The sequence below is a fragment of the Nicotiana tabacum genome, chromosome 13 (assembly GCF_000715075.1).
Source record: "Nicotiana tabacum cultivar K326 chromosome 13, ASM71507v2, whole genome shotgun sequence".
Lineage (NCBI taxonomy): Eukaryota > Viridiplantae > Streptophyta > Magnoliopsida > Solanales > Solanaceae > Nicotiana > Nicotiana tabacum.
Genome location: NC_134092.1, coordinates 113,962,088 through 113,981,806, shown reverse-complemented (window position 1 = coordinate 113,981,806; position 19,719 = coordinate 113,962,088).

Here is a 19,719-nt window from a genome sequence, read left to right as displayed (position 1 = left end):
AATAAGGAAAGGATCTAATGCAAGATTTAGTTAAAATATTAAATAAATTTTCGAACAAGATGTGTGTGTTTGCATTAGTTTTTTTATTTCTTAGAGTAGCTTGAGATTGGTATCCGTAACTTTCAAGGTATTGCTATTCAAAAGAATTTGAGACTAAATCCAACACTATATAAGTTTTGTGGTGTTTTAATTTAAATCCAACTTAATCGTGCTTTTTGTTTGATTTTATCATTATATAAATCTGATTTTTCCTTTTTATCTAGCTTCAATTTGTAAAATAAATGTAAGTATATGAATGAATAGACTTATCAGAAAGTTCAATATATATATTATAGTTTGGACCCAAGTGCTAGTATTTTACCTATGAACCAATCATTTAAATACTCAACCAAATAAAAATAATTATACATATTATCTAATTGAATGTAACATAAACTTGAATTTTAAAACATAGCTCATAAAAGATGCTCTAGTTTTTCCACCATATTAATGACGTAAAGTTTCCATTTAAACTTTACATTTTTATGTTGACATATTACGCAGTTCATGCTTGGAAAGGATTTGTATTAGTTATAATTATAATTGCTTTAAAAGTATTAAATATTTGGACTTCTTATATAGTATTATTTTAAATAAGGAAGGATTCAATATACAAATTTTTAGGTGATTATAAGATCCTAAATATATTAGGTAAATAATCAAATGTCTATCTTATCCAATGTGAACTCTATTTTAAAAGGGTAAAAAAGTTGAACGACATTTCGCTAAGGATTTTCATGCTTTTACTATAGTATATATATCTATCTAGATAGATATATGTGCTAGCAAGAGTAAAACACCCTATAATACGCTTTCAGTTTAAGAAATAAATCTTTTCTTTTACCTTTCAAAGGGGAACACATTAGAAAACTATGAAATGTCCCTTTTATCTGAAATCAACTAGTAGCATATAGTCGATGGTCTAATATTAATATTTAGCTAAATTAGTAATACCTAAGGTAATGAAAATTATCGTAGCCAATTTCATTTGTGTAGCAGCATATATTAATATTTTTCAATATTAAAATGTCGATGTTGTATTAAGCATTCTCTTATTTTTTTAATTCATATAATACAATTACTCACTATTTTGATATTTAATTCTAACTCTTCAACTATTATAGTTTTTTTTCCCCGAAAGAAAAACTAGAACTATTGATAGTTTTCTATAGTTAAGATTTTCTGTTTCAATGATTGGCTAGGTTGATCTTATTAGCTAGATTATCCTATATTTCATGTAGATGAGAAGAATATGTAAAATTACAAATATAAATTAATCGTTCTTAATGGCTGTTATATTTTCAGATTTTAAGATTTACCAGTATATTAAGAATCTTAATACTTCTAATAGTTAATAGGCGTAAGGCTTTTTGTCTGCATGGTTATTTGTTATTACAAACTAACCATTTTCTTGATTTACAAGGATTTACTTGCTGACTTGATAACTTTTGATTGCGGAAGGTTGTTTACCCGTAAAATTGTATATTTGAATTTATACTTGGTTTCTAAACAAATGAATTAATTTGATCCTGAAATAATAAAATAATTAAAGAATTATGCAATACTTAGCCTTAGGATATAGACGAAACAGCAGAAGCAACAGTTCCGGGAACAGGGTTTCCGGACAGAACAACAATGAAATCAAAAAATAAGAAGATAAGATTGTATTGAGCTTTGTATAAAATGTAGTGTAAGTAAGGTATGAAATGTAGTGAATAATCCATACAATTAACGGTGTCTAAATACCATCCCAGAATTTAGTGTCACAAGTGCACGAGCTTATAGAAAAATACAAATAAAGATTTGAATAAAATAAAGTTGTCTGAAAACAAACACACAGCTAAAGTAATGTAGATGGGGACTCCAGAACTACGGACGTCGTGCAGTTATACCTCAAGTCTCCTCTGGTAGCTGAAATCCGAGAAAGTCTATGGTACGCCACTGGGACCAACTCCGAAATCTGCACAAGAAGTGCAGAGTGTAGTATTAGTACAACCAACCCCATGTACTGGTAAGTGTTGAACCTAACCTCGACGAAGTAGTGACGAGGCTAAGGCATGTCACTTACATTAACTTGTACGCAATATTAGTAACAACAATAACAACAAATAATATAAATAAATTAGGTAACTCATTTATAATAGTTGAAGTCAACTCATCAGTCATAACCAATTATTATTTCAACCAATTTTTGTTGCAGCGTGCAAACTGCTCCCACAATATATTCATTTTCAATCCTCCAATATATTTATATTAAACAAGTATATATATAGACTTTTAAATAAGTCTATTGTAGTGTACAATCTTATCCCCCAATATAGAATTTTTAAATAAGTCTGTTGCGGCGTGCAATCTGATCCCCCAATATAGACTTTTAAATAAGTCTGTTGCGGCGTGCAATCCGATCTCACAATATATAATATAGACTTTTAAATAAGTTTGTTGCGGCGTGCAATCCAATCCCCCAATATAGATATATATTTACTTTTATTTACATTGCGGCGTGCAACCCGTTCCCCAATATAACTTTAAACAACTCATAAATATAATATAAATTACTCCAATAAATACCACGTCCAATGAGAAACTATTAAGCATCAAGGCACACAATAATTATAATTTATTTATGAACAAATAATGGCAATTAGCAATTAATTGTGAAAATCATGGATAAAATAGGCAGTTAATATTTAGTATGTTAAATGTCAAATAACAATTAAGATACATAAATCAAATAGCATGTAACAATTATTGCAGGAATTTCAAGAATTAATATTTGAAAAAGAATATAAGAGAAATAATTATTATAACAATTAATTCATGATTTAAAACGATTTATGATTTTTCAAGTAATTATGCAAATAATTAATTTGACGACGTATAGACACTCGTCACCTCGCCTATGCGTCGTTCACATGCATTTCACATAACAAATAGTTTAAGGGTTCTATTCCCTCAAGTCAATGTTAACCATGACACTTACCTTGCTTTGCAATTTCAATCAATTACTCGACCACGACCTTTTCTTTTAAATTTGACTCCAAAAGCTTCAAATCTATTCACAAACAATTCGATATACTAAATACAAATCGTAAGAATTAATTCCATATGAATTTACTAATTTTTCGAAAATCTCTGGAAAACTTACGAAATCCGAATACCCATTCCGAGGCGAGTCCAACCATACAAAAATTATCAAATTTCGATGTAAAATGGACCCTCAAATCTTTAAAAAAACAATTTGGAAGATTTTATAAAAATCTAATATTTCTTCCATAAATTCAAGGATTGATGATGTAAATGAGTATGGAATCATGAAACATAATCATTATAGGATAAGGAACACTTACCCCAATATTTTCCCGTGAAAATCGCCCAAAAATCACCTTACCCGAGCTCAAAAATAGAAACTTATTGAAAATGGGACGAATCCCATTTTTCAGAACTTAAGTTCTGTTTCTCGGACTTTTACCCTTCGCGAATGCGGTCAGTGCTTCGCGTTCGCGAAGCACAAATTTGTGTTGTCCAATTTTACTCTTCGCGAACGCGAGGGCTACCTCGCAAATACGATGCTTGCCTGGCTTTGCCTTCGCAAACACGAAGGCAATTTTCTCTCCGGCCATTTCCCCTTCGCGAACGCGAGGCTTCGATCGCGAACACGAAGCTTTGCACTTCGACCCTTCGCGAACGCGTTCCCTCTGTCGTGAACGTGAAGCATAATTCCGCTTGTCTCCAGTTTCTTCTTCGCGAACGCGAAGAAGGATACGAGAAGCAAATTTCTGCATTTTTCTCCAAGTCCAAAAATGATCCGTTAATCACCAGAAACCAACTCGAGCCCTCGGGGATCCAAACCAAACATGCACCCAAGTCCTAAAACATCATACAAATTTGCTCACGCGATCAAATAGCCAAAATAACACTAAGAACTACGAATCGGACACCAAATCAAAGGCTATTTTCTAGAAAACTTTAAAACTTATATTTTTACAACCGGACGTCCGGATCACGTCAAATCAACTCCGTTTCTCACCTAATTCGGCAGACAAGTCATAAATATTATAGTGGACCTATATCGGGCTCCGAAACCAAAATACGGACCCGGTGTCAATAAATCCAACATCAATAAATTCTTAAAAATTATTAAGCTTTCAAACTTTAAATTTTTCATCAAAATTCCATATCTCGGGCTAGGGACCTCGGAATTCAATTTCGGGCATACGCCCAAGTCCCAAATTACGATATGGACCTACTGGAACTGTCAAAATATTGTTTTGAGTCGGTTTGCTCAAAATATTGACCAAAGTCAATTCAGTTGAGTTTTAAATCTCTATTTTATATTTTAATCCATTTTTCACATAAACACTTTTCAGAAAATTATACGAACTGTGCACACAAGTCGGAGAATGATAAATAGTGCTTTTTGAGATCTTAGAATACAAAATTAATAATTAAATTTAAAGATGACATTTTGGGTCATCACAACGTCTCTTGTTCATTACGACACTAGCATTTGAAGTACTTGTTTAACTTTCATATGACAAAGTTAATTCATCGTTCAGACAAGAAAGAAGATAAAAACAAAAGAATTTTATTTTATTCCTTCAATTTTCAAAAAGTACATAATATTTTTCTATGCTAAAAATAAATTGCCATTACTTGTGGCTAACTTGTACAACTTGTTTCTACGGGGTTAGCCGTGCAGTCCCCGGTCCTAATGATGTAATTATATTTCCACAATTTTTCGTTTCTCGATCGACGTGGTAGTCATTGTTGTTGTATCCTCATATCATCCCCCCTAGTGTTCGAATGCGAAGAGTGCGAATTGGAATACTGGAAGTCTTGTATCTTCAAAGATTCCACTAATGCACCTCTAGTGGTTTGTGCTCGTGAACGATTAGGTAACCTTTACTTAATAGTAAACTTAACTTCCCAGTGGGAATTTGCTATAGAGCAAAAGATTATCTAACCATCCCCGAGTGAATCCTTGCTTATGTGCCTTGCTATTGAAGGTCTTATTGTTGTTGTCTTCGTAATATGCTTTCTGTTGTTGCCTCGTTAAAAATCTTGCTAGAAAAATCCAATTGAAAAAAAATGAACGAAGGAAAAAAGAGTGCAACACATACTTTCTAATCGAATAATATTTATCAGCAATAATATCTTTTGAGGTATGCCCCGTTCCAATTGCTGGGAAACTGTTCTCCATTTTGGTTTTCCAACTCGTATGAACCTTTCCCGGTGATATTGAAACCCGGTAGGGTCCTTCCCACGTTGGATCTAGCGTCCCCGCATTGATCTCCCGGGTGTTTTGAGTTACTTTCCTTAGGACCAAGTCTCCTATTTTGAAATAACGGAGGTTGGCTCTTCGATCATAATACTGCTCTATTCTCTACTTTTAAGTTACCATTCTTACATGCGCCAAGTCCCTGCGTTCATCGATCAGTTCAAGTTGACTAATATTGCTTCGTTGTTCGATTCTTCATCTGCCTGGAAATATCTCAATGTGGGTTCCCCTACTTCCACCGGGGTTAAAGGGGTTTCACCTGTGATTGACTTGGCCGTAGTTTGATATGCCCATAGAACTCCGGGTAACTCGGGCCAGTTACCCTTATTTGCTTCCACCTTTTATTGAGGTTTTGAATAATCACTTTGTTCATCGACTCCACTTGACTGTTTGTGCTCGGATGATAGGGTGAAGATGTGACCCTTTTTATTTTTAAATCTTAGAGGAACTTTGTAATTTTTGCGCCGATAAACTGTGGCCCATTGTCGTATGCTATCTCTTTTGGTATTCCGAACCTTCAAAATTATATTTCCCACAAGAAATCCACCACTTCGTGTTCTCCGATCTTCTGATAAGGACCTGCTTCCACCTACTTAGAAAAATAGTTAGTCAAAATTAAAAGAAATCTTACCTTTCCGGGAGCTGGTGGCAGTGGTCCGACGATGTCCATCCCCCATTTCATGAACGACCGCGGGGATAGAACCGAATGTAAGGGTTCTGCCGGTTGATGCACCAGTGGTGCGTAGCGTTTACACTTATCACATTTTCGTACGAAGTCTTTGGCATCTTGTTCTATGCGTGGGTAATAATATCCTACCATTACCAAATTCAGCACTAAGGAATCTGCGCCCGAATGGTTGTCGCATATCCCTTCGTGAACCTCTCTCATGATATAGTTTGCTTTGGATGCCCATAACCATCGGGCCAGCGGGCCGTGAAAACATTTTCTATACAATTGGCCTCTCTTGAAGCTGATTCGCACTGCTTTGGCGCACAACACCCAGGATAGTTTGGGGTCTTCAGGTAGCTTCCCGTGTTTGAGATAATCGATGATTTCATTCCTCCAGTCCCAGACTAGATTAGTCGAATTTACCTCATAGTAACCATCTGCATCTAGGATTGAGTTCATCTGTTGTACTACCGTCCTGGACTCTGATCCCTTTATTTCCATCGATGATCCTAGGTTTTCCAATGCGTCTGCTTCTACGTTATCTTCCCTTGGGATATGAGTAATTGACTACTCCCGGAATCATGCCAACAGAGCCTGAACCTTTACCACGTATTGTTGCATGTGCTCCTCTTTGGTCTCGAAGATCTCGTACATCTGATTTACCACCAGTTGTGAGTCACATTTGATTTCGATGACCTCGGAGTCAAGTCCCCGGGCCAATTCGATCCCTGCAATCAAAGCTTCATACTCTGCTTTAGGGTTTCCCCCGAAGGCGTGATTAAGACTATACTGAGCCGAGACCCTTTTACGTTGGAAGCTCCGTCCGTAAATGAGGTCCAAACCCCTGATGTCGATTCCGAAACTATTACTGCCTCCTTGATTGTGATAGGAAATAATCCCGGACTGAAATTGGCCACGAAGTCAGCTAAGACTTGCGACTTAATTGTAGTACTTGGTTTATATTCTATGTCGAATTCATTCATTTTGATGGACCATTTGGCCAATCTACCCAAGAGTTCGGGTTTAAGGAGGATGTTTAATAAAGGGAAAGTAGTCACCATGGCTATCGGGTGGCATTGAAAGTAGGGCCTCAGCTTCTGAGCGGCGACTACGAGAGCTAAGGCCGGTTTCTCCAAATGTGGGTAACGAGTTTCCGCTCCCATTAAAATTTTACTAACAATAAATGGAAGATTGCGTACCTTCATTCTCTCGGACTAAAACCGCAATACCGCAACTTCCAAAACCGCGAGATAAACCATCAACGTTTCACCGTCTTTTGGTTTTGAAAGCAATGAAGGGCTTGACAAGTATTTCTTTAAATCCCTCAAAGACTGCTGGCACTCCGGGTTCCATTCGAAATTATTTTTCTTTTTGAGCAGTGCGAAGAAACTATGACACTTTTCCGATGATTGGGAAATGAACCTGCTCAAAGCTGCCAATCTCCCCGTGAGACTTTGGACTTCCTTCACGTTTGATAGTTGGTCCGGGATTTCTTCTATGGCCTTGATCTTATTGGGATTTACCTCAATTCCCCTTTGTGATACCAGAAATCCCAAAAACTTACTAGAACTGACCCCGAACGCGCATTTCTCGGGATTAAGTTTCATATTATGCTTCCTTAGGATGTCAAAAGTTTCTGGCAAATGTTTAAGATAATCACCTGCATTTAAAAACTTAACGAGCATATCGTCTATATAAACTTCCATAGTTTTTCTTATTTAATTTTCAAACATCTTGTTCACGAGCCGTTCGTAAGTGGCTCGGGCATTTTTCAACCCGAAGGGCATCACATTGTAGCAATATATACCGAAATTCATTATAAATGAAGTTTTTTCCTGATCCTCTGTGTTCATCTTAATTTGGTTGTACCTAGAATAAGCATTGAGGAAACTCACTAACTCGTGTCCGACCATGGTATCAATCATTTGATCGATGTTTGGCAGTGGGAACGAGTCTTTTGGGCATGCCTTGTTAAGATCTTTATAATCTACACACATGCGAACCTTATTGTTCTTCTTAGGAACTACTATTACATCGGCTAGCCAGTCTGGATATCTTACCTCTCGGATCGAACTGATATTAAGTAAGCAGGTTACCTCTTCTTTGATGAATTTATTCTTGGCTTCGGCAATCGGGCGTTTCTTTTGTCTTACCGAAGGTATGTTGGGATCCAAGCTTAACTTGTGTACGGCTACCTCTGTCGGGATGCCTGTCATATCCTCATGTGACCATGAAAAACAATCGGCATTAGATTTAAGGAATTTAATAAAGTCGGAGTTGAGTTCTAGGTGCAGTCCTGTCCCCAAGTGAACTTTTCTTTCTAGGAATTCGTCGAACAATGCCACTTGCTCCAGCTCTGCCGCTGTGGACTTCGCTGCATCAGTCTCTTCCGGAACTTGAAAATATCTCAGCACCTGATAATATTCCGACGCCTCTGCCCCCGGGCTAACTTCATCTAGTTCGGGAGTAGGTGCCGATTCCTGTATTTGCTATGACACGTGTTTTTTTCCTTTGCTACTGGAGACCAAAATTGTATTCATCTCCCTTGTCGCCGGTTGATCACCCCTTATCTTCTTAATTCCTTCGGGCGTTGGAAACTTCAGCAATTGGTGATACGTTGATAGTACAACTTTCTTCTCGTGCAACTATGGCCTTCCCAAAATGATGTTGTATCCCATATCAGCATCTACTACTTTGAAAAGAGTTGTTTGCATTACTCCTTCAGCGTTCGCGAGTAATAAAATATCTCTCCCCAAGTTGTCACACTTGCGAGGTTGAATCCGGCGAGGAGCTTTATGGCCGGAACAATGCTTTCGATAAGTTTAGCTTGCTCCAATACTCTCCACTGTATGATATTAGCCGAACTACATGGATCCACTTAAACACGTTTAATCTAAACATCTAGCACATTTAAAGAAATTACTAGTGCGTCGTTGTGTGGTAGCAGCAATCCGTCTACGTCCTCCTCCATAAAAGTGATGTCGTATTCCCGAAGCCTCTTGCTATGCGTTATTGATACTTTCATCTTCTTTGCTGCTGAAAAGGTGACCCCGTTAATATCGTTCCCTCTGAAGATCATGTTGATTCTTTGACGCGGGGGATCTTCTCCTGCTTTCGAGGGTTCCGCGTTATCCCGGTTACGACCATAATTGTTCTTAGCCCGGTCACTCAAGAATTGTCTAAGTTGACCATTCTTCAATAATGTTGCCACTTCTTTCTGGAGGTGTCGACGGTCCCTTGTCTGGTGGCCATTCATCCCGTGATATTCACACCACAAGTTGGGATCCCTCTGGCTGGGATCAGATCTCATCGATTTTGGGAACCGTGCTTCTTTGATATTTCTCATGGACGACACTAACTCCACTATACTGACATTGAAGTTGTATTCCGATAACTTGGGTTAACAAGGATCCCGCGATCCTAACACTTCTTTATCCTACAACGATCGATTGTTCGTACCGCGATCAGTCCTCCTGTTAACAGTGAACCTGTCTATTGTCCGGGAACCTCTGTTGTGGCCTTTGGTCCGTTCATAGGGCAAAAACCGGCCCCTCGAAGTCCGTCTGTCTGCATAATAATCATCCTTTGATTTTTCTCTGTTCTTTTCTCGTCCTTTGGTCAACGATGGAAAACCAACCTGATCATCTTCGATCCTTATTTTTTATTCGTACTGGTTGTGGATATCCGCCCATGTCATTTCTTGAAACTTGAGTAGCCTTTCCTTCAAATTCCGGGAAGCGTCTGAACTCCTTGGATTCAATCCCTTGGTGAATACTTCAACCGCCCATTCATCTGGGACAGACGGGAGCAACATTCTCTCCTTCTGGAATCGGGTAACGAACTCTTGTAGCAGTGCGGACTCTCCTTGTGCAATCCTGAATATGTCAGCCTTTTGAGCTTGTACTTTTCTAGCCCCGGCATGAGCCTTGATGAAAGAATTCGTGAGCATTTCAAAGGAGACTATGGAATACTCGGGTAACAACGAATACCACATCAAGGCTCCCCTCATGAGGGTTTATTTAAATTTCTTTAGCAACACAGATTTAATTTCATGAGAAGCTAAATCATTTCCCTTTACTGCCGTTGTGTAGGTGGTAATATGCTCCTAGGTTCTTAAGTTCCGTCATACTTTGGCACTTCAGGTATTTTGAACCGCTTCGGGATTAACTCTAGTGCCGCACTTGGCTTGTATGGTAATAGAGTATACTGTTTCAAGTCCGGACCTTTTAGCACTGGTGGTGCGCCCGGGATCTGGTCCATGCGGGCGTTCACTTCTCTCATAAACCGTAAAAGTTCATTCTTGAAAGGATCATTCTCGTTGTTGAGGCCGAATTCGTTCCCCCTGCCCCATCGGAGCCAATTTCACCCATGGGAGTGTTGTTGTCGACCCTCTGTGTCGTTTGATTCGTGGAAACTCCGGGAGGAACCAGATCTCGTCTGTTTGCATTATTTGAAGCTCTCGACAATGCATGTTTTAACTCCGTCATAACCTTATCATGTCGCGTGAGGTGGCCTAGAATGATCGCTCGTTGCTCATGCAAGATCCTTACCGCATCAACGACATGTTCCTCATCAGCATCATCGGGAGTGGTCTCCCGAACATATCGAGGATATTGCATGTCATGCACCGGTGTAGCGTCATTCCCTTCATATGGGTGTCACTGATTGAGTCCTCGAAATGAGGTTGATCCCTTCGAATCTCGGGGTTATGCATGTCGTTAACATTGCTATCTGCCATTTCTTATGATTTTTTCTAAGACAAAATAATCATAACACGTTAGTAAAAAAGGCAAGGATCAATTTAATTATACGGCTGTCTAGGCCCCACGGTGGGCGCCAAAATATTTACCCGTAAAATACTACAGTTAAATTTATACGTAGTTTCTAGACAAATAAATTAATTTGATCCTGAAATAATAAAATATTTGAAGAATTATGCAATACTTAGCCTTAGGATATAGACGAAACAGCAGAAGCAATAGTTCCGGGAACAGGATTTTCGGACACGACAACAATGAAATCAAAAAGTAAGAAGATAAGATTGTATTGAGCTTTGTATAGAATGTAGTGTAAGTTTGCCAGAAAAATCATGTCCTTTACAATGACAATTGAGCTCACTATTTATAACTATGAAGGAAGTTCTAGGATCGTGCCCTTCTTTAATATCAATTATGAGGGACATTGATGAAGATGTAACAGTGAACATAAATGCCAAATTCCCTGTAACGGGTAATTGCTCTTAATGCCATGGAATATTCTCTATTAAAAGCTAACGGGCGAAGAGCATTTATCAAATCGTTATGAGCGTTATTCTTTCCGGTGACAAACGAAATAGTTGCATTCAGTCTTTGACCATTCCCGTCTTGGATTCCACATGTCCCTTTTCTGAACGGCCATATGTTATAGCATATTATACCTTATACAAAGGTGCCAACCAATATAAAAATAATAGGTCATGAATCCTCAAAACATTAAATCCATAGTGATCTGCTTTTACTAGTAAAGGACTCAATCAGAGCAGAAAGTATAGAAGAGATTTATATAACAAAATCTCAACTAACTTAAAATTAAGATGTAGTTGACTGATTGTCTTGTCTAGTATTTTTTTTAAAACTCAAATAAAGACTTTTATTAAACTGAATCACCAAGAAATGAGCGTATAATAATGCTAAAAACATATTCACAATCGAACGAATTAGCATAATTTATAGACTCTTTTGCTAAGTGATAAGCAGCTAGATTTGTTTGACGAGAGAAATATTAGAATTTCTCTTTAACAAAAAACGATAATTCACTAAAAGCACTCCAATCCCGTTTACAAATAATCAACGCAAAAAAAATTGTTTTGATTATGTAAATTAAGATAAGGGGGAAAACAAAATATGGAAGGCAATTTCCCCCCATTGTTTTTTTCTTTTCTCCTACTGAAAACAGTTGGAAGGAAAGGAAATGTCGAAAGGCGATTATGAAGGTTAAAGATTCGAAGGAATAGTCAAAGCATGTCGTTGTGGTGTTAATGCAATTCCACCGATTTTGCCCACCTCATTCTTTTGTAAACACGCATTGTTCGAGCAACACATCTTTGACTTTTCGTGCGTTGACCTTCTAGTTAGGTTGACTTTTTCTTTCATCTCTTTTCCTTCCCCCAACCCCCCAACACACACCCCTCTTCCTTCTTTTTCGCATTTCAGCTTTGTGGAACTTTAATTGAGAAAGTGACAAAAGGAGTCCCTTATGTTTGGAGATTGGTATAAGAGGATTCTTTAAATATACACATAAACAGTTTTGATCCTATATATAATTGGCGCTTTTGTTATCTTTCTCCTTTGCTATCTAATATATACTATGTTCATCATTGATGAAGAATGCAATTAATACTTAGTCGCACTCGATATTTACATCAAACAATTTAACCTTAACTAATAAAAATTAAAATGAAAGTACATATATATCACTCAATCATGGTTCAGCAGATAAAAGGGTATATAAAAGACACATATTTTATGTTGATTTATTTAATATAATCATTAAGTGCAAGTAAATATTTATGGCATTTTAAATTCCTAAATTTGGGGGATTATTCGACAGATACAAAAGTTTGAGGGGAAAATTAATTTTTACTACATCGGAATGTTTGATTTAGTGGATTTTATAATTTATTTCTTAAATTTACTATCAGGCCGGGTGGAACGTGAAGCGACTAAGGCAGTTGCTTTTCGGGGGGCCCATTTTTTACAAATAATAGGCTTATATATAATTATTATTTTTGAGAAAAAATTGAGTAATATTCTGAAGAAAGATACACTTGTCATATAAAAAGAAATCCAAGTTTTTAGCTTTGTACAATGACCATTTAACTTAAAAAATAAAATAAATTATTACTCTTTTTTTTAGCCCTTTTTCATTAGAAAATTGTGAAACATTATACTCTCTTTTTTGGTTTGTGCGAGAGTCATGATCTCTCATTTTACTCTCTCATTAACTGACATACTTATTTTTTCGGGATCAACTTATATACTTTGTCTATATTTGTTTTCCATAGTTTCTTCAAGAGTTCAATTGTTCATTGTTTAAAACTTTTGGTAATTTCTATTGCTCTCTACAAATACAAAGTTTAATATTACTATTGATATAATATATTGAGCATCACTACTTTTGTCGGAAATGAAAAAAATTATTTCAACCAAGAATAAGTTGTACATTATTTTCTGCTCTTTATCACATTTCAAACTTGCGAAAAGTATATTGAAGTAGCAAACAAATATTTCGAAATTAAATCTTCAAACTTCTTGAATAAGGATTATCATTTTAACTTTCTAGTATTTATTTATCTTATATTTTTTATTTTACTTTATAAGTGTATTCTTTTTAAATATTTGTTAGAATTTAAGTATGTCAACTAGAAAATATGAATCTGTCCATCAAAACTCAAAAGAAAAATGAAAAAAAGAGGAGATGAAAATTTATAAAATCTGAAGGAGGAGCTCTTGATAAACTTTTGGCTATATTATCAATTGATAAAGAATTATTTAAAAAATAGATATAGAAAAATTATTAATAACTTTACATCTCAAAAAGCTAGAAAAATAGGCTTTAAATAAAAATATATATTAAAATTTTTTGTTTAGGTTTAAGGCCTCTAATTAGGTTTTGGAAAGGTCACAAATATTGTTGAGCCGCCCCAGTTTACTATAAACTACTTTTTTTTTTCTTTTGTTTTTATGCCTGCAGGGGGAAGGGGAACAAGAAATGGAATGTAGAGGACACTGGAATAATACTATTTAAAATGCAACTCTGACTAAAAGCTAAGCACTTAAAAGAATGCTTATTGTTCCATGAAGGGATAAATCATCATGCCTTCTTCCAGAATATATAGTACAATATAGTTTCAAAATTAAATTCCAAGAAACTATACTCTTATTTTTCTTAGAGTTGTTCCAAATTCATGGCTTCCCAACCTGAAAGAGCACGCAAAGTATCTTACGTTCACTCAGGGTTCGGAGAAGCCGCACTCCAAGGAATTGATGTAGACAACCAGCTACCCTAATCAAGTAGGGGGAATTGAAAAGGCATCTCTCTAGCTTCTCTCCGTCACTGAAAGCTCCTTAGAAGATATAGTAATGTTGTAGACGTAGATCTGCTACTCTACTGTCATTCAAACTTATACGCAATTATAACCTTACTCCATAAAATAAGATGGTGTAAATGGATTATTTTTACAATATGCATCAATGGAGGGAAGACAAATATCTTGCTATCAAGCATTTGCATAGGGATTATGTCTGAATTCAGATTTTCATACTTAAATACTACTCCAGTAATTGAGAACTATGTAATATATATATTACAAACCCTGAAACAGCAAAAAACCACTGAACAATAGTAATATAAATTTTTGTTCACCAAGGAGGCCTAGCAGGGTGGTCTTAAAGCTTTTTTTTCTTATTACTTTTTTCAACAAGAAGATGAAAAGGATTAAAGAAACAATATATATAGATCGTTTGAATTTCCTATCACACTCCCTAAATAGGTTTTTATTTCACCTTTTCCTCATGAAACTTTCACGCGACCAGCAGATTGAGTATCCACCTTTAACTTCATCAGTCACCTTCTAAAGCCATCAAAGTATAAATATATGTTGACATTGTAACAGCCCAGTCCGCTAGTAATATTGTCCGTTCTGGGTCTAGGTCATCACGGGTTTAAAACGCGTCACTAGGGTTTAAGGCTTGTTAACTTATATGCCCGGCATCCCTCTTATATTTTTACTGATGTGGAACTCTGTCTAAAATCTGGAGTGTTACATAATGGGGTCGATCTCATTCAAAAGCCAAAGTAATAGGCATGTGCATAAGGAAAATATTTGGCTGAGAATTTCTTTGGTTTGGTAGCCAACTTTGTTGAATTGTCAATATTGAAAAAAAGAAGAAAAAATGTGTGCAAATTGTCAAATATAGTAAGCTTTAGAGAGTGAGGCTTCGGCTATAAAAGGAGAGCTTCGGCTCTTATTTCTAGATACCAACAAAGAGAGAAAGAAAGAGTGAGGTTTCACAAACAAGGTATAAGAAAATAATCTGTGAGAAAAATAGAGAGTGAGCGATATTGTAGTGAGGTGAGAATATCAAAAGAGGGTTATTTCTTTTGAGTGTTGTATTGGTATTCGGAGTATTTTACTCGGACCTACAAAGAGAAAAATTCCTTGCTATAGTAATATCTGTTGCTCGTCTCGGGGCCGTGGTTTTTCCCTTATTAAAAAGGGTTTTCCACATAAAAATTTTGGTATCGTTGTCACTCATTTATTCTTGTTAATTACTGTATCTCGGCGCTACGTTATTATTCCGCTTTTGTTACTGTGACTATTATTTCTGTAGGGGTTTTATTCTCAATAACTGGTATCAGAGCACAAGTTCTGCTCGTTCACAGAAGTACTATTCACTATCGGTAGTACTATACTCAGTAGAAAAAAATATTTGGAGCAAAGTACGAGGTAGAAAAATTCAACGGAGATAATGATTTCTCAACATGGCAAAGAAGGATGAGGGATCTGCTCATTCAATAAGGATTAGACAAGGCACTTGATGCTGATGCCAAAAAGCCTGATACCATGAAAGCTGAGGATTGGGCTGACTTGGATGAAAGGGCTGCTAGTGCAATCAGGTTGCACGTATCAGATGATGTGGTAAATAACATCATTGATGAAGACACCGCGCGTGGCATTTGGACAAGGTTGTAAAACCTATACATGTCTAAAATGCTCACAAATAAATTATACTTAAAGAAGCAGCTATACGCCCTACACATGGGTGAAGGTATAAATTTTTTGTCACATTTAAATGTGTTTAACGGACTAATCACACAGCTCGCCAACCTCGAAGTGAAAATTGAGGAAGAAGATAAAGCCATCTTGTTATTGAACTCGTTGCCATCTTCGTACGATAATTTGGCAACAACCATCTTGCACGGTAAGACTACCATTGAGCTGAAAGACGTCACATCGGCTCTTCTACTCAATGAGAAGATGAGAAAGAAGCCTGAAAATCAAGGATATGCTCTCATCACAAAAGGTAGAGGCAAGAGTTATCAAAGAAGTATGAGCAACTATGGTAGATCCGGAGCTCGTAGGAAGTCAAAGAACCGATCCAAATCAAGAGTCAGAAATTGCTACAACTATAATCAACCAGGTCACTTCAAAATAGATTGCCCAAATCCAAGGAAGGGCAAAGGTGAAACTAGTGGCCAGAAGAATGACGACAACACAGCCGCCATGGTGCAAAATAATGATAATGTTGTCCTCTTTATAAATAAGGAAGAGGAATGCATGCACTTATCAGGCCCAGAGTCGGAATAGGTGGTTGATACAACAACATCTTACTATGTGACACCGGTAAGAGATTTTTTTTGTAGATATGTAGCAGGTGATTTTGGCACTGTGAGAATGGGTAACACAAGTTACTCAAAGATTGCAGGGATTGGTGACATTTGTATCAATACAAATGTCGGATGCACATTGGTTCTAAAGGACGTGAGACATGTACCTGATTTGCGGATGAACTTGATCTCGGGAATTGCTTTAGACCGAGATGGATACGAGAACTATTTTGCAAATTAAAAGTGGAGACTCACCAAGGGATCATTGGTGATTGCAAAGGGAGTTGCTCATGGCACGTTATGCAGGACAAATGCAGAAATAAACCAAGGTGAATTGAACGCGGCACAAGATGAGATTTCTGCAGATTTGTGGTACAAAAGGATGGGTCATATGAGCGAGAAGGGATTATAGATTCTTGCCAAGAAATCACTCATTTCTTATGCTAAAGATACAACGGTAAAACCTTGTGACTACTGTTTATTTGGTAAGCATCATAGAGTCTCATTTCAAACATCGTCTGAAAGAAAATTGAATATACTTGATTTGGTATATTCTGATATTTGTGGTCCAATAAAAATTGAATCGATGGGTGGTAACAAATATTTTGTTACTTTTATTGATAATGTTTCACTAAAATTATGGATTTATATTTTGAAAACCAAAGAACATGTGTTTCAAGTTTTTCAGAAGTTTCATGCTATGGTGTAAAGGGAGACAGGCCAAAAGCTAAAGTGTCTCCGAAGTGATAATGGAGGTGAGTACACTTCAAGGGAATTTGAAGAGTATTGTTCGAGCCATGGGATCGGACATGAAAAGACAGTTCCTGGAACCCCACAACACAATGGCGTAGCCGAAAGGATGAACTGCACTATTGTGGAGAAGGTGAGAAACATGCTCAGAATGGCTAAACTGTCTAAGTCATTCTGGGGTAAAGCAGTTCAGACAACATGTTACCTGATCAATAGGAGTCCATCAGTTCCGTTGGCGTTTTACATCCCAGAGAGTGTTTGGACCAACAAGGAGGTGTCCTACTCGCATCTGAAGGTGTTCCGTTGCAGATATTTTGCACATGTACCAAAGGAGCAGAGAATAAAGCTGGATGATAAATTTGTTCCCTGCATATTCATCGGATATGGAGATAAAGAGTCGGGATACATATTGTGGGATCCTGTAAAGAAGAAGGTCATCAGAAGCAGAGATGTAGTCTTCCGAGAAAGTGAAGTTGGAACTACTGATAATATGCCAGAGAAGGCCAAGAATGGTATAGTTCCTAACCTTGTTACTATTTTTTCTACTTCTAACAATTCCACAAGTGCAGAAAGTAGGACCGACGAGGTTGCCGAGCAGGGAGAGCAACCTGGTGAGGTTATTGAGCAGGGGGAGCAACTTGATGATGATGTCGAGCAAGTGGAGCACCCCAACCTCTAAGGAGATCATAAAGGCCAAGGGTAGAGTCATGCAGGTACCCTGCCACATAGTATGTCCTCATCAGTGATGAGGGGGATCCAGAAAGTCTTAAAGAGGTGTTGTCCCATACAGAAAAGAATCAGTGGATGAAAGCCATGCAAGAAGAGATGGAATCTCTGCAGAAAAATGGCATGTACAAGCTGGTTGAACTTTCAAAGGAAAAAATACAACTCAAATGTAAGTGGGTCTTTAAACTCAAGAAAGATGGAAATGGCAAGTTGGTCAGATACAAAGCTCGATTGGTGGTTAAAGGCTTCGAACAAAAAAATATTGATTTTGACGAAATTTTCTCATCTGTTGTCAAAATTACTTCTATTCGAACAATTCTGAGCTTAGCAGCTAGCCTAGATCTTGAAGTGGAGCAGTTGGATGTGAAAACTGTATTTTTTTATGGAGATTTAGAAGAGGGGATTTATATGAAGCAGCCAAAAGGATTTGAAATAGCTAAAAAGAAACACATGGTGTGCAAATTGAATAAGAGTCTTTATGGATTGAAGAAGGCAGCAAGGCAGTGGTACATAAAATTTGATTCATTCATGAAAAGTCAAACATACCTAAAGACCTATTCTAATCTATGTGTATACTTCAAAAGATTTTCTGAAAATAACTTTATTATATTATTGTTGTATGTGGATGACATGTTAATTGTAAAAAAAGACAAGGGGTTGATCGTAAAGTTGAAGGGAGATTTGTCCAAGTCATTTGATATGAAGGACTTGGGCCCAACACAACAAATTCTGGGTATGAAGATAGTTCGAGAGCGAACAAGCAGAAAGTTGTGGCTGTCTCAAGAGAAGTACATTGAATGTGTACTGGAACGCTTCAACATGAAGAATGTTAAGCCAGTCAGCACACCTCTTGCTAGACATCTAAAGTTGAGCAAGAAGATGTGTCCTACAACAGTGGAGGAAAAAGAGAACATGGCTAGAGTTCCTTATTCTTCAGCAGTCGGAAGCTTGATGTATGCAATGGTATGCACCAGACCTGATATTGCTCATGCAGTTGGTGTTGTTAGCAGATTCCTTGAAAATCCTGGAAAGGAACATTGGGAAGCAGTCAAGTAGATACTCGGGTACCTAAGAGGTACTGTAGGAGATTGCTTGTGTTTTGGAGGATCTGATCCAATCTTGAAGGGATACACGGATGCTGATATGGCCGGTGATACTGATAATAGAAAATTCACTATTGAATATCTATTTATTTTTTCAGGGGGAGCTATATCATGGCAGTCTAAATTGCAGAAGTGTGTTGCACTTTCAATAACTGAAGCAGAGTACATTGCCGCTACATAAGCTAGCAATGAGATGGTATAGCTCAAGCGATTTCTTCAAGAGCTGGAATTGCATCAAAAGGAGTATGTCGTCTATTGTGACAGTCAAAGTGCAATAGACTTGAGCAAGAACTCCATGTACCATGCAAGAACAAAGCATATAGATGTGAGATATCATTGGATTCGTGAGCAGGTGGAGAACGAATCTTTACAGGTCAAAAAGATTCACACGAGTGAAAATCCTGCTGATATGTTGACCAAGGTAGTACCAAGAGACAAGTTTGAGCTATGCAAAGAACTTGTCGGCATGCGCTCAAACTAGAAGACAGTGCTACCTCCTCTAGATGAATGAGACTGGAGAGGGAGATTGTTGGGGTCCATCTCATTCAAAAACCAAAGTAATAGGCATGTGCCTAAGGAAAATATTTGGGAGAATTTTTTTGGTTTGGTAGCCAACTTTGTTGAATTTCTTTGGTTTGGTAGCCAACTTTGTTGAATTGTCAATATTGAAGAAAAAGAAGAAAAAATATATGCAAATTGTCAAATATAGTAGGCTTTAGAGAGTGAGGCTTCGGCCATAAAAGGAGAGTTTCGGCTCTCATTTCTAGACACCAACAAAGAGA